Source organism: Manis javanica, chromosome 16 (assembly GCF_040802235.1).
Source record: "Manis javanica isolate MJ-LG chromosome 16, MJ_LKY, whole genome shotgun sequence".
In the NCBI taxonomy this organism is placed as follows: domain Eukaryota; kingdom Metazoa; phylum Chordata; class Mammalia; order Pholidota; family Manidae; genus Manis; species Manis javanica.
This window is the reverse complement of record NC_133171.1, coordinates 6725652-6752838: the sequence shown is the minus strand read 5'-3', so window position 1 is coordinate 6752838 and position 27187 is coordinate 6725652. Positions and strand designations below refer to the sequence as shown.

At 40.6% G+C, this 27187-nt stretch overlaps 1 protein-coding gene and 1 pseudogene across 1 annotated transcript in view; one reads left to right on the top strand and one right to left on the bottom strand.

Annotated features, from left to right (window-relative positions):
* BMP6 (bone morphogenetic protein 6) overlaps positions 1–27187 on the top strand; it is a 159427-nt gene that overhangs the window by 4219 nt on the left and 128021 nt on the right. The gene's annotated exons all lie outside the window — the stretch shown is intronic.
* Positions 22928–26657, bottom strand: LOC140846764 (phosphatidylinositol 3,4,5-trisphosphate 3-phosphatase TPTE2 pseudogene; annotated as a pseudogene).

Here is a 27187-nt window from a genome sequence, read left to right as displayed (position 1 = left end):
ATCTTAATCCATTAGCCGTAGAAAAGGGGGATTTCATAATGAGAGGCTAAAACATGATAAAATCTGATTCCCATAGCTCTGAGCATAAGGACAGTTCATTTGAAGAAAGTAATTACTTAACAATGTGGAGTCTCTAAGGATGTTGGGAGAATTCCACCGACTTCCTAATCCATGGCAATGGCATTTTGCTGCATTACATGACTCATCTGTTAAAGAACCCACAGAAAGATACAACCACAGCACCTTATTTTAAAGTACTCATGCCTAGTGAGTTAGATAGTTATGAAAGGAAAGTATAAGGGAAAGTGTTACATAGTTGTAAACATCCTTCCCTGGGACAGGGGAATACTTTACTCATGCAGTACATTTAAAACACCCTTAGCCTTGTCAGCCAGAGTGGCTATCAGGAAGTATGAATCAACAGGATAAATTTCTCTCACATATCCCCAATGCTGGTCATTCGACCAGCTCACTGTTATTTATGTTGACCGTTTTAACCCCTCTCTGGATGACTAGGCTGGGGATGTGTAAAGCTTCCTAGAAAATGACTGGTGTGCAGAGTGCCCTGGAAAGCTGGGTGCGCTCGTGAACCTGCATGCAATCAGGGTCACAGGTGCCATTTTCTACTGGTTTTCTAATGCTAAAAAGGTCTTGGCAGCCTAATAAGGAAGCCTGCCAATTAAGTGACCTTGGCAAAGTGTCCTGAAATATCCTTCAAGTCTTAGTTTGAAATTCATCTTCCTAAAGGAGCCTTCGCTAACCACTCTACAGCAGTTGGTGCTGCCCTTACCCCCACCCACTTCTTTACCATCACAGCACCCCCCTGTTTATTTCCTTGGTTGCATTTGTCACAAGCATATTTTTTTCTTTTAAAACTTGCTTACTCATTTGTTTGTCACCCCTCTGGGATGTCAGCCTCAAAAGGCAACCGGGCTCATCCACCTTTGTTGAAACCTAAATCCCTAACAAAGGTTGAATTAGTAAAAATACAGACATATGCCTCATTTAAAATTCATATTTCCTAACCTGGAACATCTGATCATTTAGAAAATGGTATACCTGATTTTTGTTAAGTGAAACATTTGAAGTAAGTGAAGACATTTAGGACATTTAGGTTCATGGTATCTGTGCATCACAATGCTTTATTAATATGCCTCTTTATTAGTTACTCATATGTATACAAATTTGTAGTGTGCATTACATTTGAGAGTAGTGCAAAGGTTTCTTTAAATCTTTGCATTTCAGACTTCATTTATTTTGAACTAATGAGGTGTTGATCTCCAGGTGCTAGGATAAAATGAAATAAAAAACTCTATGCTTAGAAAAGGGAATGTATTGGCAGAAGTAACAAGAAATTTATTGTTATTAAAAATACTGGTAATATTCTGAACAAAATTGCTCTTGGGAAACAAATTAGGAGAAAAATGGAATACTCCCTATTTGTATTTGTAGTGAGATACATGTACTGTCTTTTTTCTCATGAACATAGAATCAGTGGTACTATTTTTCGTTAAGCTGCCTGTACTTCTGAATATTTTTCTTAGCAGAAAGTAAATCCATGCCTTGTAAGCTACTCATAGTGAATTCAGTTTGGAGAATTCAAGAATTCAAGAACTAAAGAACTATAAGAGTGTGGTTCAAAGGAGCAGTAGATGTTCTCCTAAGCAGAATTCAAATAGTAAATGTGAAATTCAGTGGCATTTCAACAAAAAACGTTGTACAAAGTGTTCTTAAACTCAGATCAAAGGGCAAGCAGATATCATTGTTTAGCCCTCAGATGGTGTTTCCTCTGGTTATTCTTCTAAGAATGGGTATAAATCCTTTTTAAATGTGCTGAATCATGCTTAGTTCCTCTACTTCAGAGCATAGAGGAAGGATTTCTAGTGATACAGGAATCTGTGCAAGTGAAAGAAAAAAAACAATGCTCAGCACTTTATTCAGCATGTGTTGTGTTGTGTCACCGTGTCTTTGGAGTTTAGCTACTTTAAACATTGGGTTTCAAATTAATATTTTACTTGAATATGGGGGTGGGGGGTGGGTGAGTGCTGCATATCTGATATCCAAAGTGGGGGTGGGTGGGTGAGTGAGCGTCACATTTCCAATATCCAAGGTAGCATAGCAAACTCTCACAACAGCTGTCATCTGCCTCCCCTCATCTATTTAAGAAGCACATTTAGAAAAGGAAAATGATGAGGGTAACATTTCTTGGATAATTAGCCAGCTTTCTGTAACTTTTCCACAAGTCATTGCTCCCCTCTCTGCTTCCCATCCTGTATTTAAAAGTGAATTATTCCTTGGAATGCTTATTTTTTTCTTAAGATGAAGCCATCATAGTTTTCCCTTAATTTTTCTATTTTGAACCTGATTCTGTTTTTCCCTCCCTCCTCTTGTCTGAGTTTTAATCACATCACTTCTGTTGGTGCTTCTGGCTGTGGGAAGGAAAGCAGGCAATGTGTATTTTAATCAGGTAATTGTTTTCCTGGCTGTAGCTTTCATAAGTATCTGAGTAGAAGGAATAGAAATCACTATAGAAGCTCCCTAAGAGATGAACAACTTGGAGTCGCCATGCATGTAAACAGCTGCTGCATGTTAAGCTTTCTGTCTGTCCCACCCTTCCTGGGCCATTGCGCAACCCAACCACATGCCAGGCAACATGGCCACCCTGGCCGCACGGTGTCACCCAGGGCTGGTATGGGGCACAGCTGGTATCTTCTTTTGTGTTCCCCACGAAGAGTTGGTGAATTTTGTCATCGTTTCTGTCTTCATCACAGAAGTTGACTTCCTTCATTCAAGCAGTCTCTCCTCTTATAAAAATACCCTTCCTTCTTTGACGCCAGCACACCCACCTCTTCCAAGCCTTGCCCTCTGGAAACTTGTGAGCCAGAAAATAGCTCCATGCTTATCTGGAATATATGAAAGTGGTGACAATTATATCAAGAGGAAGGAAAGCCACTTCTGTTTTAATGAAAATTAGTCACTCAAAACCAGGGCTGTCAATCTCAAAAGTTTTTGAGAATGCCAGAAATCCTCAGAATCTCAGTTGTACCTGCTCATCTTCTACCACAAATGTTAGGAATAAACAAGATGCTGTAATTAGCTGAAGCTGGTCAGACTTTTTTTATTATTCAGTTACTAGTGTATTGAAAATATTCTTTCCCATTTTTTTCCACTGTAAGTATATAGTGTTTCAGCACTTTTATGGATAAAAGTTGACTTTGGAGCTGGCTGGGGACAGAGCTACCTCCCATAACATTGTTTCTCTGGGGAAACATGCCCAGCAACAGACATCCCATTTTTAAGCTGGGCTTTCTTTATCGTTGATAGGAAGTTTGGAATTATTGGTAAATTGGTGTTGTCCATAGATCATAAAATGCACAGCTTTAAAGCTTCTTGCATATCATCTAATCTCTTATGTTTGCAGTAAAATTTGGTTTATTCAGGATCATTTCCTTTCACTGCTGTGACATCTTCAGGCTGAGGGACAACCAGCAGAACCACAAAGTATCTGTGGAACAGGGCCATAGGGCCATTGGTCAGGCATGAGTGGATCATGAAGGAGAAATTACAAAAGCATGCAAGACGACAGCCCTGGGCAAGAGGTAGGGAAGCCCAATCTGGAATTTTGTGGGCTTTCTCTTAGTGGATAGCATTCTCTCTCAGAACTGTGCTTTTAGAAAAGAAAAGGCTAAGCACATCTATAAACATCTCCTTGTTTGGTCTGCCGAAGGACTATTGACCTTAAAGAATTGTTTTCTGCTCTGAAAGTGAGTTGAAAACCACGTTGCTCTGAGTGGCATTGTTCCCCTGGTGTCTGCAGGCACCGATTCTCTTCCTGACCTTCCCGAGTCTGTTATTCAAGAGATGGGGTCCAGAACAGAGGTGACACCTAAATTACATCAGGTGATTCCTTGATGGGTCCCAGCGGCCTTGTTATCTCCAGGCCAGCCCCCAGAGGACTGGGCAAAGACTCCCCTTCAGACATTCAGACATTTTTGCAGAATGAGGTTCTGGTTCCAAGTGGGAGAGCCTTCCTGACTTTGAGACTCCTGGGCATCCGCCCTTGATTACTGATTCTGCCAGATAGGTTGGGATTGTCCTGGGCCTGAAATGCCCTTGCTCCACAGTGCTGAGTTTATGTTCAGATTGTTTTCTCATCACCACAGAGCTCTGGAGGGAGGAGTGGAGTGGCTTCACAGCAGGCAGAAAACAGTGCCCTGGCGGCAAGTCCGGTGAGCCCTCTCCACGATGAACTTCGATATCCGCCTCAGTCCTTCTAATGACTCTCCTGCCACTTACCCTTTTCACCTTTTCCAGAATGTGACTTCCAGCCTTAAACATCTGCAACTGTTGACTGTTGTTCCTGTGTTTACAGTCTTGTTGGTTTCCTGTACATAAGCACTGGCTGGCAAAAAATTCTGATTTGTGTATCAGCAGAGCATGAACTAACCATATCATTGGTGTGAGCTATTTTATGTGCTGATTCGGCTGGGAGATTTTTATAATTGGCTTTGCTTAATCTCTGAGACCAGTTATTTTTGCTCCCCTATTCTAAACCTATGAATTACATTTAAATATTCCACGGACAGAGTTGTGTGCACTACAAAATTAAGGACTGAAGGTTTTACTTTTTTTTTTTCCAAATTTTATTTGAACTTTCCCATGTCAGAATAAGTTAACAGAGAAGCTGGGCATTGAAAAAATATGCTTCATTTTTTAGAGTAGTTTTATATGCATGGGAAATTGAGAGGAAGTTACCGAGCTCCCTGCACGCTCAGCCTCCCCAACTATTGGCATCCCACCCCTGAGTGGGACATTTGTTACACTTGATGAACCTACATTGACACATTATCACCTGGACTCCATAGTTCACATTAGGGTACACCCTGATGTCATGCGTTCTGGGGGTTCAGACGTATGAATAATGACATGGATCCACCATGATAGCATCACACAGTGTAGTTTCACTGCCCTAAAAGTCCTCTGTGGGGAAGCTGTACATCTAACCAGAAAAACGCATCAGTGCAAACGTTAAAATTCAAAGCATGTAGAGTTTGTAGGGAGGGAAAATAAAATGCCTTTGTGCAATAATGTTTTGTTTCTGGATTTTTACCACATTGGTGTTTAAGTAAGTAATTTTGATTGACTATATGAGCCTTATTTTGCACTCCTGTATGTTGACACCAAATCTATTAGAAATTCCCCTCCCCCTATTTTTTAAGTCTAGGAGTTTAAAAATCTTTTGCCTTCCACATAGTTTCACCGAGGTGTCTGTCACCATAGCACCTAGACAATCCCTCTGGCAGAGATATGAGCGATTAAATTTCTCCCTGGCTTGTGCCCTGTTTGATCCGTGCACTGCAGGCTTTGGGGGAGTAAAAGAAAGAAGCCAGAAGAATGAACAAGAATTATAAGAATTCTGTGCTTGTGAATTATTGAAATTTGGGGGGTGGTTAAGGGAGGGATTAAGTATTTTTTCTTCCTTTCTGAAAACTTATATTAATACTTAGTGTGACTTTTGGATTGAGAAACTCTCAAAATCTTTTACTGGCCCCAGAGACAGGATCAGGGGACTTTAAAAGGTTTCTTCAGGAGAGAGCATTTAGAACAGATTAAAACTAAATTAATAAAAACTGCATAAATCCAGAGGTCTTTGTAAGTGACATATAGATTAGGCTCATTGGCTTTGAGCTGTTTTCTATGAGAAAGGGCTACACAGAGTAATGGAGCAGAAATGAGGGAAGGCAATACTAATATAAAGAAGGAATGTGGTAATTCTAAGGAGTGCTATTGAACAAATAACTAGAAATTCATCCGAGATATTTTGGGAACTTGTGAGCATTTCTTTATAAATATTGTCCAGGTGAGACATTTCATGAAATTTCTCCAATTTTCCATATATCGACTCTTCATTTTAACAGGGTATTTTCTCACTGATTTTTAGCTAAATCCTCCCCACTCCCCAGAAGAAACTTCTCAAAATGAGGGAAGAGCTTGGGGCCAGGCTTGAGAAACCCAGCTTTGGTCCATAACATCTGACCTAGGACGTGCAGTGGTTTAACTGCCTTTCTGTCTAGTGGGCAAGAGGTTTCATTGAGCCAAGAGTGAGATGATGCTGAAGGATGGAGCTAAGACTTATGGGTGGTAACAGTGAGGATGACAGGGTACCATCAGCTGAAGAATTTAGAGAGTTGCATTTCTCCCAGAGGGCCGTGGAACAGGCCTTTGCATTTTTTATGGGATCTGTTTAAGGCAGAGTCCCCTAACATTAGCTTTGGGAAATCCTCCCCAAATCTGGAACCTTGGGTATTTCGTGTGCTTAATAGAGGGTTTTTGACCCTGTTGTTATAGTCATTATAAGATGTCAAATCAGCCATGGCTGCAGGAATGGAGGCAGTGCCCAGTGGGCATTAGTTTCCCTCTTTGTCTTTTGCTTTTCCCTTCATTTTGTTCCAATAAATTTGGCAACTCCATTGTGCTTATTACCGTGTTTGTGTCTGTTCCTTTCTGATACTGTTGGAGCCTCTGGTTGTCATTGTCCAAATATATGTATCTCCATAGAGTGGTAGACCACCAGAATGACTCATTGCCCAGGAGAATAGTTAGATTGTTTCCGTAATGGTACCAGACAGTGCTTCAGGCCTATTTGATGCAGAGTTGAGGAAAGAGCATTTGATTAAGATTCAGTAAGTTTGAATTTAGCCTCTACTCTTAATATTATCCCTTCTTCTAATATCTTGTTCAAGCCACTTAATCAAATTTCTCTCCTTGTAAAATGTCTTTGTCTAAAATGTGAGTTTGGGGCTAGCTCCATGAGTTCATGGAGCACTACTTTTCCAAAATGTTGCAAAAGAAGATCATGGAAGCACTTTAAATCCTATTCTGAAATGTGAGATTTACAAGTTTATTAGTATCTTAAAGCCCTGATAAGCCCAGCAGTGAAGAAGTTTGCTAAATTGTTTTAACAGCGTTTTCTTTGCATTTACGTTTGCTTTGTAACCTCCTTTTAATCTAACATCTTGTGTCAGACCTGGGCCTCTCTGCCCCCAGATCCACTCCTGACCCTTCCCCTAGTCTCTGTAGAGTGGGGGTAGGACCCCAGCCAGTTGCATTTCCAGCTGCTCCTGTTCTTTTGGGGCTCCAGTCCCCTCTGGGTAGACTGCCTTGTTCTACTTTCCACTGGTGGCCCTGGGCTCTCTCCTTCCTACCTGAAGGTAGAACTAACTTCCTGCAGTTGCTCATCCATGGGTTATCTCACCAAGACCTGCTTGGCTGCTTATCTCTCCTGCTGTGCCACCAGTGCCCTGCATTAAATACCCTCTGTTGTAAACACTTGGAGGGATTTCTCTTTCCCTTGTTGGACCCTGATTGCTATACCTCTTAATCCCCAGGAACATAGTAGAGAGACCCCAGGCTAGGTGATGCTCAGAACTCAGTTCTAGGAGCATTTCCTGTTGTGTTTCTCTGAGTGATCCTTTATTTTATAAAACAGCTTTCTTGAAGTATAATTAACATGCAGTAAGCTGCTTGTTTAAAGTGTACTATTTGATAAGCTTTGACATATATATGTCCCTATGAAACCATCACCACAATCAAGATAGTGAACATATCTCATATCCTAAACTATTCTTTAAACAATTGCCTCTGCTAGGGGATGAAATAACCCATCCTAATACACAGGAAATGCAATGATAAGTCTCATCTTTCATCGATGGCCATTGTTCATGGCCTTTATCCTGTATCTCACCTCTCATATTTATTCCAGGAAGCAATAGTAAAAGTAGGTAGCTCTCTTTTCTAATTTTGAGATTTTTCTAATCTGGGGCATTTTGGGGTTGTTTGTGATCCTATTGGTTGCTTGTTTCTGAATACTCCAGTTTAAAAGATTTGCTCCTTCTGGAAAACATCACAAAGATGCTTTCCTGTATTTCTGTTTTAAATTCTGGCCATTTAGGTAGGGCACAAGTCCAAGAAACTTATGAAAGTAGACTCCAGTTTACCCCCAACTTTACCCACTACGCTTATCCTTCTCCAAATGTTCTGTAAGCCTAAATAGAAACTGCATTTTTTTTTGCAACAAAACGTAAGTGTTGTATATCTTTATGGCCTTTTGCTTTAAACAGTGACTGTCACTTATTATCCTATTAACTCAGCAAGGTAAAAACTTATACTTTTTAAACGGCAAATTTACATTAAACATTATTAGATAGTAAGATAGGAAATCTTTGGAGAAAATTATTATTTAGAGTAACATGAATATAATATAATGTTCCAGAGCACCCAATCCCATAAGGGACAGTCCTGAGAAGTGATTTGACCGTACCCTGTCTCCCCACCACTCAGAGGAGCTGCTCTTTCCTTCCCACCCCCTTTCTCCCCTCTCCTTGACTTCTGTCCCCATCACGCCATTGAAATTCTCCTATTGGAGGCAGCTAATGCCCGGCTGTCCTGTCTTCATCTTCCTCTCGGCAAGCCTTTAACATGTTGACAGACTTTTTCCCTGCTGTACAGTCCTTCTAAAAAACATGCTCTCCTTAGCTTGTGTACTGCTGCCTGCTCCCCTTGGTTCTTTTCCTATCCCACAGACTCCTGCCGGTCCACACACAGGCTAGAGACAGCCCAGGGGCTTTGGTGGGGGAGGCAGCGGGAGCACACCCACTGCAGGACGTAGGAAATCATATACAGCTACAGTGCCCGGCTTTCAGGGGACCTACCGTGGGGGCGCAGTGGCCTGGTGGCGGAGTGGGCCCTGGCGATGGGGAGCCCGGCAGCTGGGGTATTCTGAAGGTCTCAGTGAGGCCTCTCAGCTTTGAGCACCTCCTCTGTGTTTCCCTTCTCATTTACTGGCCCCTTTATTCAAAGTGTGGTCATGTAGGACCTGGCACCAGGATCATGTAGTGCAGTGCATCTCAAACTGTCTTTGCGCAGGAGCCAGTTAAAAAATAGAATCTTAAAAAATATTTCTGTGGACCCATACTTTTGTAAAGTTCATTGACAATGAATTACTAGAAAAGTGAAATGGAAAAACCCAAAATACATATAAAATCCAGCCTCAATTTTTAATTATCAGATTCCATTTGTATAAAATTACCCATCAAATTGCTATTAAACTATCTAAATAGTCTCCATTTCTGTTCTTACTGCAAGCCTGTAGCAAAGAGTTTGTGGATCAGCACAGACCTAGCACATTTATTAACACAGAGCTTCTCAGACCCGTCCTGACTCAGGAGATTTGGGGTGGGAATATTCATTTTAACAGGCTCCCTTGGAGATGAAAGGTGACTAAAGTTTGAGAACTAGGGTGCTAGTTACTCGGGTTCAGCCTCCATCTCTGCCCTCATCCCACATCCCATCATGGCAGACTTCCTGTTTCTGCTTTTAAAACCTCATGCCCATCTTCCCATCTTTTTCTCTACTCTCTCCCCATGTTCTCTGGAGGAGGTCTTTGTGATCTTAGCCTTGACTTCTGTGTCGGTTTCTGTGGCTCATCCACTCTTGCATCACCGCCAGCACGGTCTGTCTGCAGCCCAGACGTGACCTGTCATCCCTCTGCCGCCACCTCCTTTGGATCCCATGGCCTACTGAACGAGGCCAGAACCCCTTTAGGTTCATCTCCACTCACCTTTGCATTCACTATCCTTCCACCGACTTGCTTTGCTCCAGGACTTCCTTCTGGTCTTTTCTCATGATTTCTGCTATCCACCTTGCACAGCTGCCCATTCCCATGTTTTGCAGTTCCATCTGTTCTTCAAACCCCTGTTCAAATGCCACCTTATCAAGGAAGGCTTTCCCAAGTATGCTCACCCTCATGCCATGACTTTCTCTGGTACAGGACCACAGAGCGTCATCCTTGTTTCAGAGGCATATTTGCAGACAAGCTCTGTGTGGCTGAGAGGAAGGAGTTAGGATCTTAGAGCTTCAGTGGCTCTGCCACCCACCAGCTGTGTGCAGTTGGGAAAATTATCTTCAGCACTGGCTTCTTTGATCCTTTGTCATATAATGTTTTATTCATTTCAACACCCCCCGCCCTAAGTACCTAGCATGATGCCTGACCTTAGTTTATTTATACTCAATAAATGCTCATTGGATGAAGATCAGTTTCTCTAAAATGAAATTTGTGTATGTTGTCTTTCTCTCATTGTTGATACCATAAAACATTTGGATGAGAAAATTATATACTGTGAAACACTGTGAAGATAGGCATGCTCATTAACTTCTCGCATAAGTGGTCATAAAAAGGGAAGTTGTCTTCTTTCAAGGTTTATGTTCTGTGACTTTTGAGATGACTCAGGAAAAAAAGGTCTCAGGAAGAAATATTATTTTCTGTTCTATCTGATGTCATTATGACTTCAATAAGTATTAATAGGAGTTAGAAAGAAGTGCTGCAGAGTCTAAATTTAAATTTCCTGGTTACGCCATGCAGAAAGCATGCATACAAGGAGGCATGACAACTCCTGCAGGTGCCGATGCAAAATACTTATCTTGTCAACTTCTGCTTTAGCCTTACTGGCTTGGCTTACATCAAGAAGGTGTTAGACACTCTGTTTACGTAAGGGCTGAAGGGTGACATAATGTCTATTGAAGCAAAGCCATTTAGCTCCGCACTAGGCAACAGGAAGCATTTAAAAACTGAAAGCAGATCAAAGCCATGGGCAGGGCTGAGATACCCTTATGCAGGGATCGGGTGGTCTCTTGGTTGGCTGCCTGAGCAGACGTGCATTATTGCCTCACTCTATTTCCACACTGTTGGAGAAATGAATCAGGCAGAATGTGACGCTGAGCAGCCAATCCAGAGAGACTGCTTAAGTGGGTACAAGGGTGTGCAAATAGGCTGGAAAAATGACAAATCAGAGTAAGCATGTACAAGATGTGATTTTTTAAAAATAGACTTATAAAAGTTGTTTAAGTTCTGTATGAGACAGGTAGGTCCTGGGACAAATAATATTTTTTTTCCCCCTTATCCCACTGAAATTTTTCTCTCCCTACTAGAGTATGCAAGGCATAAACACTTTCATTTCCAGTATATATATTAGTTTTAGGGAGGGAGATGGAAGTGAGAAAGGCCAGACAAGCAGCATATCTAGTTCTTTTGCATTTTATTTGATGAACTTCAAGGGTGTAGCCAAGGGAAATATGAAAATAACTTCAGACTGATATTCATAAGTCCCGTCAAGTGATAATATTGATATTTTATTACTTTAAAATACATGCAGATGTAGAAGATATACAGTATATACTCCCTTAACTCACCGCCTCCTTCCCCAAACAAGTAGTTTATCATTGTTTTTGTTTTATTCAGGTATAATTGGCAAGTAGAAATTGTATATATTTAAGGTATACATCTTGGTGATTTGATATAAGTATATACCTGAAATGCTCACCACAGTTAAGCTTATTAACTTACCCATCCCCTCATATAGGTACCATTTTCTTTGTGTGTGTGTGTATGTGTGTGGTGAGAACACTCAAGATCTACCCTGTAGCACGTTTCACAAGTACACAATGCAGTGTTTTAACTCTAGTCACCATGCTGCACATCAGATTCCCTGAGCTCACTCATCTGAGTTCATTCATCTTGCATAACTGAGACTTTGTACCCTCTGACCAGCATCGTCCCATCTCCACTCCCTCAGCCCCTGGCAACCACTGCCCTCTACTCTGTGCTCCTATGAGCTTTTTCTATTTTTAGATTCCACACATAAGTGATGCCGTGTAGTATCTGTCTTTCTGTATCTGGCTTATTTCACTGAGCATAGTGTCCTCCAGGTTTATTCATGTCGTCATCGATGCCAGAGTTCCCTTCCGTTTCGAGGCTGGGTGATCTACTGCATGTGTTTACCACATTTTCTTTATCTGTTCATCTGTTCATGATGCTTAGGTTGTTCCACATCTCGACTACTTTACTGTTTGTTTTTTTTTGTTTTTTTGGATGTGTTTAGGAACAATAGTTCCTTCTCTTGCTCTTGGATTATTCAGGACTTATAAGGTTGAGGGGTGTTGGCTACTTATTATATCTATCCTCTCGTTTTTTCCCATTTCTCTGGCTCTCGTTAGAATCACAGTCTGTCTTGTGTCTGTAGAACATGATCTGACCATGTCATTCTCCTCTCAGTGTGCGATGACACAAGACACACTTTTCTGGAGCAAATGGCTCATCCCTTTGCCTTCTTCTTTTTTTTTTTTTTTTACCTAGAGCCCTTTGTTTTCAGGACAGCAGAAATGCTTGCTCATCCTCATGAACGTGATCCGTCTCCCTCTCTGGGGATTGTATCTTCACGGCTCTTCTGGTCCTTGAGGCCTGACTCAGGAAGCTGAACTCAAAATCGAAACTTCTCTTGAGGTGTCACCTTGCATCACTGAAACCACATAGATGACTGGGATAGCCCTGTTAGCACACTACAAAAATAAAATGTGTCACCAGAACATTTCACTGGAATGAGAAATTTATTTCCATGATTCTCTAAGGTCAGCTATGGTACATGCTTTTTCCTACTGGGCAGAAAACACGTTTTACCACACTCTTACCTAAGTACTTTTTGTTTACAATTCCACAGTGCATTCTTGGCCTCCTTCGTGTTGATTCCTGCAAATGTTGTGACTTACTTCCACACCTTGTTGAGGAAGCAAATTCCAAGATGCGATTCATCATTTAACTTCTGCCAACACTTTGTGAAAATTTTCAAACATACAGAAAAAATACAACGATTTTCCACCAAATATCTAGCATGCCAGTATAATATGCCCTGACCCCATGCGAAGTATGGTGGTGTCTGGGATAGAGGCAAAAACAGAATATTATGGGAGCACTAAGGAGAATGTGATGATTAGTTTACGGGGGTCGTGATGTTAGGACTGTGTATGGAAACAAGAGTTTGTTTTCTGTTGTTGGGTGTGGGGGGCACAGGCTCTCCTGGCTGAAGAATGCATGAAGGGAAGGTAATGGGGTTTTGTGTTTGGCCAGAAGTCTGAGGCACAGGCCCCAGAGGTAGGTGGTCCTGGCAGTGGTATGGGATTTAGTTGGGAAGGAGGTGGAAAGGTAGGCTAAGACCAGATTGTGAGGGTTGTCGAAGCACACCTAAGGAGTTGGTACTTATTTTGGAGGTGGCAAGGACCTCTGTACAACTTTTCAGTAAGGCTGTGGAATGAGGGAGGGATGCTTTGGGCAGATACTTCTGATAGTGGTGTGGAGAAGGCCAGGAGAAGAGGCTGGAGATGGGGAGGCCATCTGGGACCTTTTAGCCAATGTCTAGGTAAACCCCCTTTAATCTGTATTTGCAGCATTGTAGGGTCTTCTTGAAATTTTAAAAGTATTTTGCAATTTTTTTTCTTCAGTTAAATTTAAAATGTTCAATAAAGAGGGGAAATTAGGTGACAAGTTCATGAATAGCACCTAAGAGATTATACTTGTGGAAAAGTGCTACTTCCAGTCACTAAAATCTGCAAGGTTATGATTTCAGTAGACGTTTTAAATAAATGTAACCTGGTCTTCCTGGAACTTTTCCTCTCATTTCTCCTTACAATTAAAAACACCCATTAGTGAGCTTAAAATTGTGGTCAAGGTCCAGAGAAGGTTCCCATTTTTGAAACTAATTGGCTCCAAAGGAGACTTCAGCAGTGAACTAAACCTCAGTCCCAGGATGCTGAGCCCGGGTGAATGGACCGGATTGAAATTCGGCTTCAGTTTTCACCTGGCTTGTCTCCATTCTGTTGGCCAACCCATACCTGTCACAGGGAGTAAGAAAGACAGGAGTTAGCTAGTGCCTATTCAAGTGGGTGCTGTGCTGTGCTACTTTCTATCTTGCCAATTAATAACATCAGGACCTACTCTTAAGAATGTTAGTGTACAGTGTACAGTTTACAACATCATTACCTCAGCACACAAAGAGCAGGATGACCATGTTATGTGAATGAGAGATGGTTTAGTGATGTATAGACATTCGCTGTTGGTATTTGCAGTAGACAGGATTCCTCGCCCGTGGTATTCACCCTCCAGTGTTAGCCTGCAACACGTTACCTTAGATGGCAAAAGGGAAAGAAGATCGCTAAACAGCTTACCTTAAAATAGGGAGATTTTCCTGGATGATTATTCTTCTGGGCCCTTAAAAACAGAAGAAGAAGGCAGAAAAGTCAGAGAGATGCAGCATTAGAGGGACTCAGCCCCCCTTTGCTGTCTTTGAAGATGGAAGTAGGATCCTCAAGCCCAGGCCTGCATTGGCCTCTGAAGCTGGGAACAGCCCTTAGCCAACAGCCAAGCAAGGAAACACAGACACCAGTTCTACAACCGCAAAGAACTGAATTCTGCCAGCAGCTCAAATGGGCCAAGAGACATTCTCCACTAGAGCTTCCAGAAAGGAAGGGAGTTCTGCTGACACCCTAATTTGAGCCCAGTGAGGCCCATGTCAGACCTCTGACCTACAGAAGTGTGAGATAATAAGTTTGTGTTGTTTTAAGCTGCATAGTTTGTGGTAATTTGTCAAGGCAAAAATAAAAAATGAATACAGTGTTATTTACATGGGGCTTTGATACTATTCTTGTTTCTTTGGACTCCCTTATATTAGAGTGGTTGAATGGTGGCACCCTGGAAGGGGTAGGCTGGCAGGTGCTGCAGGAGTTTCAGTGTGGACTTTACCTCTTACTTACAGGGCTTTGGGTCTATTGCCTTCTCTGTGCTCTTGTTGTATCACCTGTGAAAAATAGGAAACAGTAATTGTGTTTAGCTCTTAGGATGGTTGTGAGGATTAATTGAGATACCACATGGAACGAGCTTAGTATTATACTTGGTAAATCTTCAGTGTTCAGTAGTTATAAGTTATTATTGGATTTGTTTGCAAGAGGGGCCATTTAAAAAAAATCTTCATGTTCTTTGCCTGTTATCCCACCCAACACATCGTCTTATGTTAAGGATAGGATACCATCAAAGAAAACTGGAAAACCTTAGGCAGTACACATTTATTCTTAAGTTCTTCTGAAATGCACTTAACCATTATGTTATTCTCTGGAGCTTGAGATGATGTTTATAAGAGAAATTTGTATAGCTAAAGCTTGTGCCAATGTGAGGTAAAATAAAATTGGACATTTGGGGGTTACACCAGTTGTGGAGACCACAAACACTGTGTGAATTAGTTCGGTGCCTATCATCACCTTCTAACAGGGTGGAGATGTTTGCCAACATTAAGCCTACCCAAGCTGAATGATCAACATTCACTGCTGATGTCTAAATAGCATCATGTACTGAGAAACATTCTAATTCTATAGGCCTGTAATTTTGGAATTTCATAGTCACATATTTCCATGGTCCTATAATTTTCTTGCACCCCATAATGGCCCTAGTTTCTAGGATTGCAAGTGGGCTGTTGTGTTTTAATAATGTCCTAATACTACAATCTGTAAAAGATATACCTGTTGGGAAAAATTTGAAAAATGCTACATTTATCCAAATCAGGTGTCCTAGTAAACTAGGAAAAGCCTCTAGGACCACCATTTTGAGCATCCACATCAATGCCACTGGTTTTGTATTAACTTAAAGCTTTCCTGAGGTATCTACCATGCCTCTCATCTACAAAAGGCAACCACCCAGGGATCACTGCCCCTCCACAGGGAGGGGTGGGAGAGGTATTTCATATTATTGACATGCTTTTCAGAATATGAAGCTGTGCTTTGGTCAGATTGACAGTGTCCGGGAAATTCAGGAATTTTTCTAACTTGTGTTTTATCTTTTGAATATTGAGAATATTTTAAATGATGTTTCCATATTCTTTGGTCACTAGAAAACAGGAACTACTTCAGTTTATTCTTAGTATTTGTTATTTTGACATTGAATTTATATTGTTTTCTGGCCCTGTTTCTCTTCCTATTTCCTATTTCCTGTGGATCCTATTTCCACATTTGCTTAAAGTTTATCCTGGAAAGTTGTATTTCTGTAGGTTCTTTTTTTTTCAGATCTATTTGCAGAATGAGGCAGGGGAGAAACAAATTACTGCTCCAGATCAATAATAAACTGTCAAGGAAGCCATAGCCTGTTGTCATGGGAGCTAATAGGTCCCACACCTCCCTCTATGGCCAGGCCTTTGGATCCTCTCTAAAGACATGGCCTACACCCCCTGTTATGTCAACATGTTATGTCAAAGCCTTGAGTCTTTTGCCAAGTGGTTATGTATTATACACAGTCCCTAGTGCAGATGGGACAATGTGGTATTGCCTGGTTGACTAACTCTGACAGCAGGTTTGACTTCACATTTACATTTTTTAAAGTGTGATCTGTGGATAATAAATATCAGAATCATTTGAGGAACTTGCTTAAAATGTACACTTTTGGACTTTCTTTCCAGAGTTTTTTATTTTGTGGGTCTGCTGTGGGACCCAGGAATCTGCATTTTAAGAAGCCTCCTAAAAGCTTTTAACCAAGTGGTTTGTGGACCAGACTTTGAGAAGCACTGCTGCAAAGGGTAGGTGGGATTTAAAGCGGCAAGGGGTAGTGCATTCTAGGTGATGGAACTAGCAGAAAAGGCACAGGTTATGATCATGGGCAAGAATGGGTGACAGGGAGGCTAAAGGGTGGATACCAAGTATTTTGAGGGCACTTCTACTGTCAGTGGCATTTATTTGTATGTCCATCCACTTAAACATTGGAGTGCCTACTATGTGCCAACCACTTTGGCAGGTGCTAAAGATACAAAGTATATAGGTCACATTCTAGCAGCAGGTTATTTAGAAGAGAAAGGCTGATTATGTAGCTACACAGGACTATGACAGAAATAAACTTGCAGTATATCAACTAGGAGATGATCAGGACAGCATGACGAGGCAGAGACGTTCTGAAACTGAAAGCTGACAGATGTTTTCCTTCTTTTGAGTTTTCGAGATTGTACAATGCAGTGGTGTCGCTTGAGATTCCCCACAGTGACTTTTATAGTAACTTGTCACTAATAATTTTTATTGGATCGTTTGCTTATATTCTACCTATCTTTTTACTACTTAATTAAACAAACTATAAAAGTATAGGGACCTGTACTAGGGATATCTTCAGATATTTCTAACTGGTTCTAGAATTAGAAATAAAAAAAATCAAAATCCCTTTGTTTATTTTATTTATTTATTTTTTATTTTGGCATCATTAATCTACAATTACATGAGGAACATTATGTTTACTAGACTCCCCCCATCACCAAGTCCCCCCCCACAAACCCCATTAGAGTCACTGTCCATCAGCATAGTAAGATGCTGTAGAATCACTACTTGTCTTCTCTGTGTTGCACAGCCCTCCCCATGACCCCCACACATTGTACATGCTAATAATAATGTCCCCTTTATCCCCCCCAACACCCCCTTATCCCTTCCTTCCCACCCATCCTCCCCAGTCCCTTTCCCTTTGGTACCTGTTAGTCCTTTCTTGGGTTCTGTGAGTCTGCTACTGTTTCGTTCCTTCAGTTTTTTCTTTGTTCTTATACTCCACAGATGAGTGAAATCATTTGGTACTTGTCTTTCTCCTCCTGGCTTATTTCACTGAGCATAATACCCTCTAGCTCCATTCATGTTGTTGCAAATGGTAGGATTTGTTTTCTTCTTATAGCTGAATAATATTCCATTGTGTATATGTGCCACATCTTCTTTATCCATTCATCTACTGATGGACACTTAGGTTGCTTCCATTTCTTGGCTATTGTAAATAGTGCTGTGATAAACATAGGGGTGTATCTGTCTTTTTCAAACTGGGCTGCTGCATTCTTAGGGTAAATTCCTAGAAGTGGAATTCCTGGATCAAATGGAATTTCTATTTTGAGCTTTTTGAGGAACCTCTATACTGCTTTCCACAATGGTTGAACTAGTTTACATTTCCACCAGCAGTGTAGGAGGGTTCCCCTTTCTCCACATGCTCACCAACATTGGTTGTTGTTTGTCTTTTGGATGGTGGCCGTCCTTACTAGTGTGAGGTGATACCTCATTGTGGTTTTAATTTGCATTTCTCTGATGACTAGTGATGTGGAGCATCTTTTCTTGTGTCCTTTGGCCATCTGAATTTCTTCTTTGGAGAACTGTCTGTTCAGCTTCTCTGCCCATTTTTTAATTGGATTATTTGCTTTTTGTTTGTTGAGGTGCATGAGCTCTTTATATATTTTGTATGTCAACCCTTTATCAGATCTGTCATTTATGAATATATTCTCCCATACTGTAGGATGACTTTTTGTTCTATTGGTGGTGTCCTTTGCTGTACAGAAGCTTTCCAGCTTGGTATAGTCCCACTTGTTCATTTTTGCTTTAATTTCCCTTGCCAGGGGACATATGTTCATGAAGAAGTCGCTAATGTTTATGTCCAAGAGATTTTTGCCTATGTCTTTTTCTAAGAGTTTTATGGTTTATGACTTACATTCAGATCTTTGATCCATTTTGAATTTACTTTTGTATGTGGGGTTAGACAATGATCCAGTTTCATTCGCTTACATGTAGCTGTCCAGTATTGCCAACACCAGCTGTTGAAGAGGCTGTCATTTCCCCATTGTATGTCCATGGCTCCTTTATCATATATTAATTGACCATATATGTTTGGGTTAATATCTGGACCCTCTATTCTGTTCCTCTAGTCTGTGGGTCTGTTCTTGTGCCAGTACCAAATTGTCTTGATGACTGTGGCTTTGTAGCAAAGCTTGAAATTGGTAAGTGAGATGCCCCCTGCTTTATTCTTTCTTCTCAGGATTGCTTGGGCTATTCGGGGTCTTTTGTGGTTCCATATGAATTTTAAAACTATTTGTTCCAGTTCATTGAAGAATGTTGTTGGTATTTTGATAGGCATTGCATTGAATCCATAGATTGTTTAGGCAAGATGGCCATTTTGGCAATATTAATTCTTCCTAGCCAAGAGCATGGAATGAGTTTCCATTTGTTAGTGTCCTCTTAAATTTTTCTTAAGAGTGTCTTGTAGTTTTCAGGGTATAGGTCTTTCACTTCCTTGGTTAGGTTTATTCCTAGGTATTTTATTCTTTTTGATGCAATTGTGAATGGAATTGTTTTCCTGATTTCACTTTCTGTTAGTTCATCATTAGTGTACAGGAAAGCAACAGATTTCTGTGTATTAATTTTGTATCCTGCAACTTTGCTGAATTTAGATATTAGTTCTAGTAGTTTTGGAAAGGAGTCTTTAGGGTTTTTTTATGTACAATATGATGTCATCTGCAAATAGTGACAGTTTGACTTCTTTACCAATCTGGATGCCTTGTATTTCTTTATTTTGCCTGATTGCTGTGGCCAGGACCTCCAGTACTATGTTGAATAACAGTGGGGAGAGTGGGCATCCTTGTCTTGTTCCCGATCTCAGAGGAAAAGCTTTCAGCTTCTCACTGTTAAGTATGATGTTGGTATGTTGGTTGTGGTTTTGTCATATATGGCCTTTATTATGTTGAGGTACTTGCCCTGTATACCCATTTTGTTGAGATGTTGAATTATGTCGAATGCTTTTTCAGCATCTATGGAAATGATCATGTGGTTTCTGTCCTTCTTTTTGTTGATGGATTTTCAAATGTTGTACCATCCATGCATCCTTGAGATGAATCCCACTTGATCATGATATATGATTCTCTTGATGTATTTTTGAATTCAGTTTGCTAATACTTTGTTGAGTATTTTTGCATCTACGTTCATCAGGGTATTGGTCTGTAATTTTATTTTTTAGTGGGGTCTTTGCCTGGTTTTGGTATTAGAGCGATGCTGGCTTCATAGAATGAGTTTGGAGGTATTCCCTCCTCTTCTATTTTTTGGAAAATTTTAAGGAGAATGGGTATTATGTCTTCTCTATATGTCTGATAAAATTCAGCAGTGAATCCATCTGGCCCAGGGGTTTTGTTCTTGGGTAGTTTTTTGATTACCAATTCAATTTCTTTGCTGGTAATTGGTCTGTTTAGATTTTCTGTTTCATCCTTGGTCAGTCTTGGAAGGTTGTATTTTTCTAGGAAGTTGTCCATTTCTTCTAGGTTTTCCAGCTTGTTAGCATGTAGATTTTCATAGTATTCTCTAATAATTTTTTGTGTTTCTGTGGGGTCCGTCATGATTTTTCCTTTCTCATTTCTGATTCTGTTGATGTGTGTGTAGATTCTCGTTTTCTCTTAATAAGTCTGGCTAGGGTCTTATCTATTTTGTTTATTTTTTCAAAGAACCAGCTCTTGTTTTCATTAATTTTTTCTGTTTTATTCTTCTCAATTTTATTTATTTCTTCTCTGATCTTTATTATGCCTCTCCTTCTGCTGACTTTGGGCCTCATTTGTTCTTTTTCCAGTTTCAATAATTGTGACTTTAGACTGTTCATTTGGGGTTGTTCTTCCTTCTTTAAATAGGCCTGGATTACTATATACTTTCCTCTTAGAACTGCCTTTGCTGCGTCCCACAGAAGTTGGGGCTTTCTGCTGTCATTGTCATTTGTCTCCATATATTGCTTGATCACTGTTTTAATTTGGTCATTGATCCATTGATTATTTAGAAGCATGTTGTTAAGCCTCCATGTGTTTGTGAGCTTCTTTTTTTTCTTTGTACAGTTTATTGCTAGTTTTATGCCTTTGTGGTCTGAGAAGTTGGTTGGTAGAATTTCAATCTTTTTGAATTTGCTGAGGTTCTTTTTGTGGCATAGTATGTGGTCTGTTCTGGAAAATGTTCCATGTGCACTTGAGAAGAATGTGTATCCTGCTGCTTTTGGGTGTACAGTTCTGTAGATGTCTATTAGGTCCATCTGTTCTAGTGTGTTGTTCAGTGCCTCTGTGTCCTTACTTATTTTCTGTCTGGTTGATCTGTCCTTTAGAGTGAGTGGTGTGTTGAAGTCTCCTAGAACGAATGCATTGCATTCTATTTCCTCCTTTAATTCTGTTAGTATTTGTTTCATATATGTTGGTGCTCAATGGTTATATCCTCTTGTTGGACTGCCCCCTTTATCATTATGTAATGTCCTTCTGAATCTCTTGTTACTTTCTTTGCTTTGAAGTGTATTTTGTCTGATACGAGTACTGTAACAACTGCTTTTTTCTCCCTATTGTTTGCATGAAATATCTTTTTCCATCCCTTGACTTTTAGTCTGTGTATGTCTTCGGGTTTGAGGTGAGTCTCTTGGAAGCAACATATAGATGGGTCTTGCTTTTTTATCCATTCTATTACTCTGTGTCTTTTGATTGGTGCATTCAGTCCATTTACATTTAGGGTGATTATTGAAAGATATGTACTTATTGCCATTGCAGGCTTTAAAGGTTCAAGGTTAGCCTCTTTACTATCTAGCTGTCTAACTTAACTCTCTTATTAAGCTATTATAAACACAGTCTGATGATTATTTATTTCTCTCCCTTCTTATTCCTCCTCTTCCATTCTTTATATGTTAGGTGTTCTATTCTGTACTCTTTTGTGTTTCCTCTGACTGCTTTTGTGAGTAGTTGATTTTATTTTTTGCCTTTAGTTAGTATTATATTGGTCTGCTTTCTTTGGTGTGATTTCATTTTCTCTGTTGACATCTATTTAGCCTTAGGACTGCTTCCATCTAGAGCAGTTCCTTTAAAATATCCTGTAGTGATGGTTTGTGGGAGGCAAATTCTCTCAACTTTTGCTTGTCTGGAAATTGTTTAAACCCTCCTTCAGATTTAAATGATAATCGTGTTGGAAACAGTATTCTTGGTTCAAGGCCCTTCTGTTTCATTGCATTAAATATATCATGCCATACTCTTCTGGCCTGTAAGGTTTCTGTTGAGAAGTCTGATGATAACCTGATGGGTTTTCCTTTGTAGGTGATCTTTTTTTTCTCTCTCTGGCTGCCTTTAATACTCTGTCCTTGTCTTTGATCTTTTAATTTTAATTTAATTTAATAATAATTTTAATTATTATATGTTCTTGGTGTTATCCTCTTTGGTTCCCTTGTGTAGGGTGTTCTGTGGTCCTCCATGGTCTTAGAGACTATTTCCTTCCCCAGTTTGGGGAAGTTTTAAGCAATTATTTCTTCAAAGACATTTTCTGTCCCTTTCTTTCTCTCTTCTTCTTCTGGTACTCCTATAATGCGATTATTGTTCTGTTTGGATTGGTCACACAGTTCTCTTAATATTCTTTCATTCCTGGAGATCTTTTTATCTCTCTCTGCCTCACCTTCTCTGTATTCCTATTCTCCGATTTCTATTCCATTAATGGCCTCTTGCACCTGGTCCATTCTGCTTTTAAGTCCTTCCAGAGATTGTTTTATTTCTGTATTCTCCCTTCCTACATGCTCCTTTAGCTCTTGCATATTTCTCTGCAGGTTATGACCTTTATTTTGAATTCTTTTTCAGGAAGATTGGTTAAATCTATCTCCCCAGGCCTTCTCTCAGGGGTTGTCTGGGTAATTCTGGACTGGACCAAATTCTTCTGCCTTTTCATGGTGACAGCGGTGGCTGTAGGCAGGTGATCCGTGTGTCAGCTGGGAGAACAAAGTCCTTTCCTGCTTGCTGGTCACCTTGCCCTTCTCTGCTGCCTGTGTCAGTTACCTACACACATGGAGCAGCCTCTGGATTCATCCCCTAAGCTTCTGTGGGTGAGTTCTTCATCAGGGTAGCCAAGAGACCTGCAGGGAGTGGCAGGTGTGCCAGGTGTGCTCTCCTGCAGGAGTGGTGCCCCTTTGTGCCTTGCCCTGGTTTCTTCTGCCTGTGCCAGGCAGCTGTACACTGGTGGGGGCCTTTGGGTCTGGCCCGGGTGGCTGCACACTGGGAGATGCTGGGTGGCAGCTGGGGGTGTGGCTACTACCAGGCTGCTCCGCTGCCACTGCGGGCACATGCAACCACTCCCTGGCCACTCTCCGCTGCTGCTGCGGTGCTTGTGGCCACTTCCAGGTCTCTCCTCTGCCACTGCCAGCTCTCACGGCCAGTCCTGGGGCACTCTGCTGCTGCCTCGGGTGCACGTGGCCACTCTCAGGCTACTCGGCTGCTATGTTGGGGGCTGCGCTAGCTGGAGGAATGATTGGCAGGCTGCTTATTGCCATGAGGGGCTTCAGAGCTGTGCTGCTGCTCTGGGGGTTATGGAGCCTGAAGTTCCCCAGGATTCCCAGCTGCTGAGATGAGTGTGCTAGGACGATTCTGTCCAGCTGTGAGGTCCCTGTCCTTTTAAGACTTCCAAAAAGCACTTGCTTTTCTTTTGTCCCAGGGGAGCCGGTTTCAGGGAACCGCTCACAGATTTTGCTTTTCCATTTCTCTAATATCCAGCACACTCTGCACTGTGTGTCTGTGCTCTCGATGTGGATTACTAGAGCTGGCTGTTTAGCAATCCTGTTCTTCCACTCCCTCCCTGCTCTGACTCCTCTCCTCCTGCTCGGGAGCTGGGGTTGGGGGGTGCTTGGGTCCCACCAGGCCGTGGCTTGTATCTTACCCCCTTCGTGAGGTGCTGAGTTCTTGCAGATGTAGATGTAGCCCGGCTGTGGTACTATATCCACTGGTCTCTCTTTTAGGAATAGTTGTATTTGTTGTATTTTCAAAAATATATATGGTTTTGGGAGGAAATTTCACCTGCCCTACTCATGCCACCATCTTGGCTCCTCCTTCAAAATCCCTTTGTTTTTTATTCTCAAGTGTTTAATACAAAGTGTACATTCTTTTTTTAAGAGAGAATACTAAATGGTAAGATTTTTGATAACTTGGCCAGTCTTTATTTCTTTTAAGTCTGGTATCCATAGCCATCAACACTTTGAGATTAAATGTCATGTAACCTCTTTACTCAGCACCATTTCTGTCCCAATTCTGTGGCATCTAAGCTCTAATTCTGAGCCCTTGCATCTCTTCTTGAACTGTATTAGTGATGATGGTGGATGAATCCATCTCAGAATGCTGATTAAGTTACTTTCAATCTAGAGCCAGAGCTAAAATTCTTAACCTACTTGTCCTTGGCTACAACCCAAAGCTTCAAATGTTGTTGGATTACTCGGTACTCAGCCACATCAAGCTCATGCCTTAATGTAGAGCAAAGGCGGACTTAACCAAGTGACATTGCCTCCTGCTGATATTTAAGTGAAAGCCAACACCATAAAAATGAACGTTTTGCTGAGTGCTTGCTCTACTACCTGCAAGCCCAGCCAGTTACACTGCCAAATTTGTTAAAGAAAGACTTGGCTTGAGAATTGCAAAGTGTGTTCCTCTGGTGGAGGAGTGGAGCCCAGATCCATCTCCTGGGGCTCCCTAACTAAAATGCAGTAGATATGTTTAACACTTTAATTGGAAACCTTAAAAAAGAAAAAACCCTCTTAATTTACTATATTATAAAATGCAATTTGGTTAAGAAATGAAAAACAATGACGAATCTTTGATATTTTAAGCCTTACCTTATTTGTCCATTGGCCCGCTCACCTGATTTCTAGACAATACTTACTGTTCTAGAAGATCATAGCAGTGCAGCAGATATTTCAGAGCATGTAATTGAGTTGACACACACATTCTTTGCCCAAGAATAAGATTGCAGCAAGATTTGGCAATCTGGATTACACAGAGACATCATTAAATTATATTTACAAATCTCTGTGGAGCAATCACACTATGTTAAGAGCTATAATAGCCACAAAATGAGACATGGCATCTATCCAGCAGAGTCACTTCTGTGGGCCAATTATAGATGAACTGGCCACCAGAAGATACCAAGAGCTCTCCTTTTCAAGATGTATGTTTTCTTTAGATTGTCTTAGCTGTAATGTAAGATTTTTTGTGAGTCGAGTGAGACTCTTTTTCAAGAAGTCTAATGTGGACCTTTGTGCAATAGGTAGCATGAAAGGATGTAGAATCTCAGAAACAATTTGAGAAAACTTTTCAGAGGGATATATATCCCCTTTACCACAGTTCTAAGATGATGGTCATCTAAGAGCTGCTTAAACCTTTCCAGTTATAGGAAACTCACTACTTTGTGTTAATTTGTACTGTGATAGTTGATAGCTTTCTGCTCAATGTAATACTTTCTTGTGTCCTTAAATCTTGGTCCTTGCTCAGTCTTCTAGGGCAGGGTTAGAAAACTTCTTCTCAAAGGGTCAGACAGTAAATATTTTTGGCTTTACAGATGTGGTGTTTGTCATAACTACTGAACTGCACTACAGAGGGGTAGGAGTAATACTTCTAACAAATGAGAGTGGCTGTATTCCAATTAAACTTTATTTACAAAATTAGGTGAATGGTTCATGGGCTATAGTTTTCTTGTTTCTATTCTGTAAGCTATATGATCTAGGTCTTGAGTATGAGTTACTCAAACTTTGAATTCCAGGCTGGTTCTTGACGTATTTAGGAGTGCTTACTCTCTGCCTGTCCTGCATGATGAGTTAATTAGGAAAGTCTATCTAAAGTCAATTTAATAAATCTTACAAAAGTCTTTAAGTCCTCATAGAAATGAATCTGTACCTGGAATTATTTGCCCCAAATTATTATGTAATTCAAGGTAGTATTTTTTTTCCTTTTAAAGAGAATTACTACATAATTTTTCATGCCAGGAAGCAGTAACTTTCAGAAAGTGCTTTTAGTGTTCCATTATTGATATTTCTTGGCTGGGAATTCACAACTGGAGATGAGGAAGATTCTGGTGAACAAAAATCTTTGCCCCCAAATTACAATGGTTTGGAAGTCAATCATCCTTTCTGAGGTACGGATAATTCAAATGGACGCATGGAATAGCTACATGAAGCATTGCTCATGTTGTTTCCTTCCTTTCCTCCTGCCCTTCGTTTTCCTCTTTACTGATTAGCCTTTTCTTTAGGGCCATGGTCATGCCAGGCTATTATCCACTGGGCCTAATAAACACCTACACCTAGCTCAGGAGATCAAGAAACAGGGTCAGCCAAGAGTCACAGTCTATCATGCTTCAGAAGCAGGTATTATTAAGCAAGCTCATTTTTAAGATTTTACATTATATACAGTAAGAGTCTTACTGCTGTTAAAAAGAAATACTGGTCTGAGTCCAAAGGAATTTTTTAAAAATCTTGTACATATTTAATAGGTTTCCAATAATATACATACATGTGTGTAAACAAGGATACTAGCGGGGAAGTAGGTTCAGAAGATACAAGGAAGTAGCAGGGACTGTGAGGAACATGACTCTGTCCTGGAAGGGGGACAGCACTTAAGTAGGTACCAGCTATGACTTCATCAATAGATCTCAACTGCAAACTCTGGACAGTAGATTTTCCATGTTTTGGGTTTATGGAGATTATCCAATTAATTTCTTGAAAGATAAAGCCTGTTACTTTGTATAAAAGATGTGTGGAACCAGAAGAAAAATGGGCACTTGTCATAGTATTTAGGAAGATCCAAAGAGAAAAACTGCACTTTCACATCATCGTACAGTGGGGACAGCTGACTAGGTTAATTATTACTCTGTCTGCTTCAATATCATGAGTTAGTTTCCGGAAGCATAACAGAAAAAGGTCTTTTGCTGCATTGTTATTTGTACTTTTAGATCATTTCCATTGCCTTTTCCAACACTATGAATTGAATAAATAATATGCTTTTTTATTGTCAGTATTTTTATTGGAGGGAGAGTGCAGTTGTAGAGATTTTTCATATCCGCAAAATATCCAACATATCTGCTCTGAGAAAGAGTTTTTACCCACTGAAATTTAGTGCTGGTGCTTCTATCCGTTCGTCATTCCCCAGAGTAATAAAGGTGTCCTCTGCAGTTTTAAGTATTTCACTGGCAATAAGGGAGGCCCACACCATAGTTCCAGTTCTGCTTTTGCCTCCCTTACAGTGAAACACAATGATATTTCATTATCTTTTTTAATTTTGGTATCATTAATATACAATCACATGAGCAACACTATGGTTACTAGATTCCCCCCATTATCAAGTCCCCACCACATACCCCATTACAGTCACTGTCCATTATCATAGTAAAATACTATAGAATCACTACTTACCTTCTCTGTGTTGTAGAGCCCTCCCTGTGACCCCCCTACATTGTGTCTGCTAATAGTAATGCCCCTTTTTCCCCCTTATCTCTCCCTTCCCACCCATCCTCTTCAGTCCCTTTCCCTTTGGTAACTGTTAGTCCATTCTTGGGTTCTGTGAGTCTGCTGCTGTTTTGTTCCTTCAGTATTTTTCTTTGTTCTTATACTCCACAAATGAGGGAAATCATTTGGTACTTGTCTTTCTCCTCCTGGCTTATTTCACTGAGCTTAATATCCTCCAGCTCCATCCATGTTGTTGCAAATGGTAGGATTTGTTTCTTTCTTATGGCTGAACAGTAT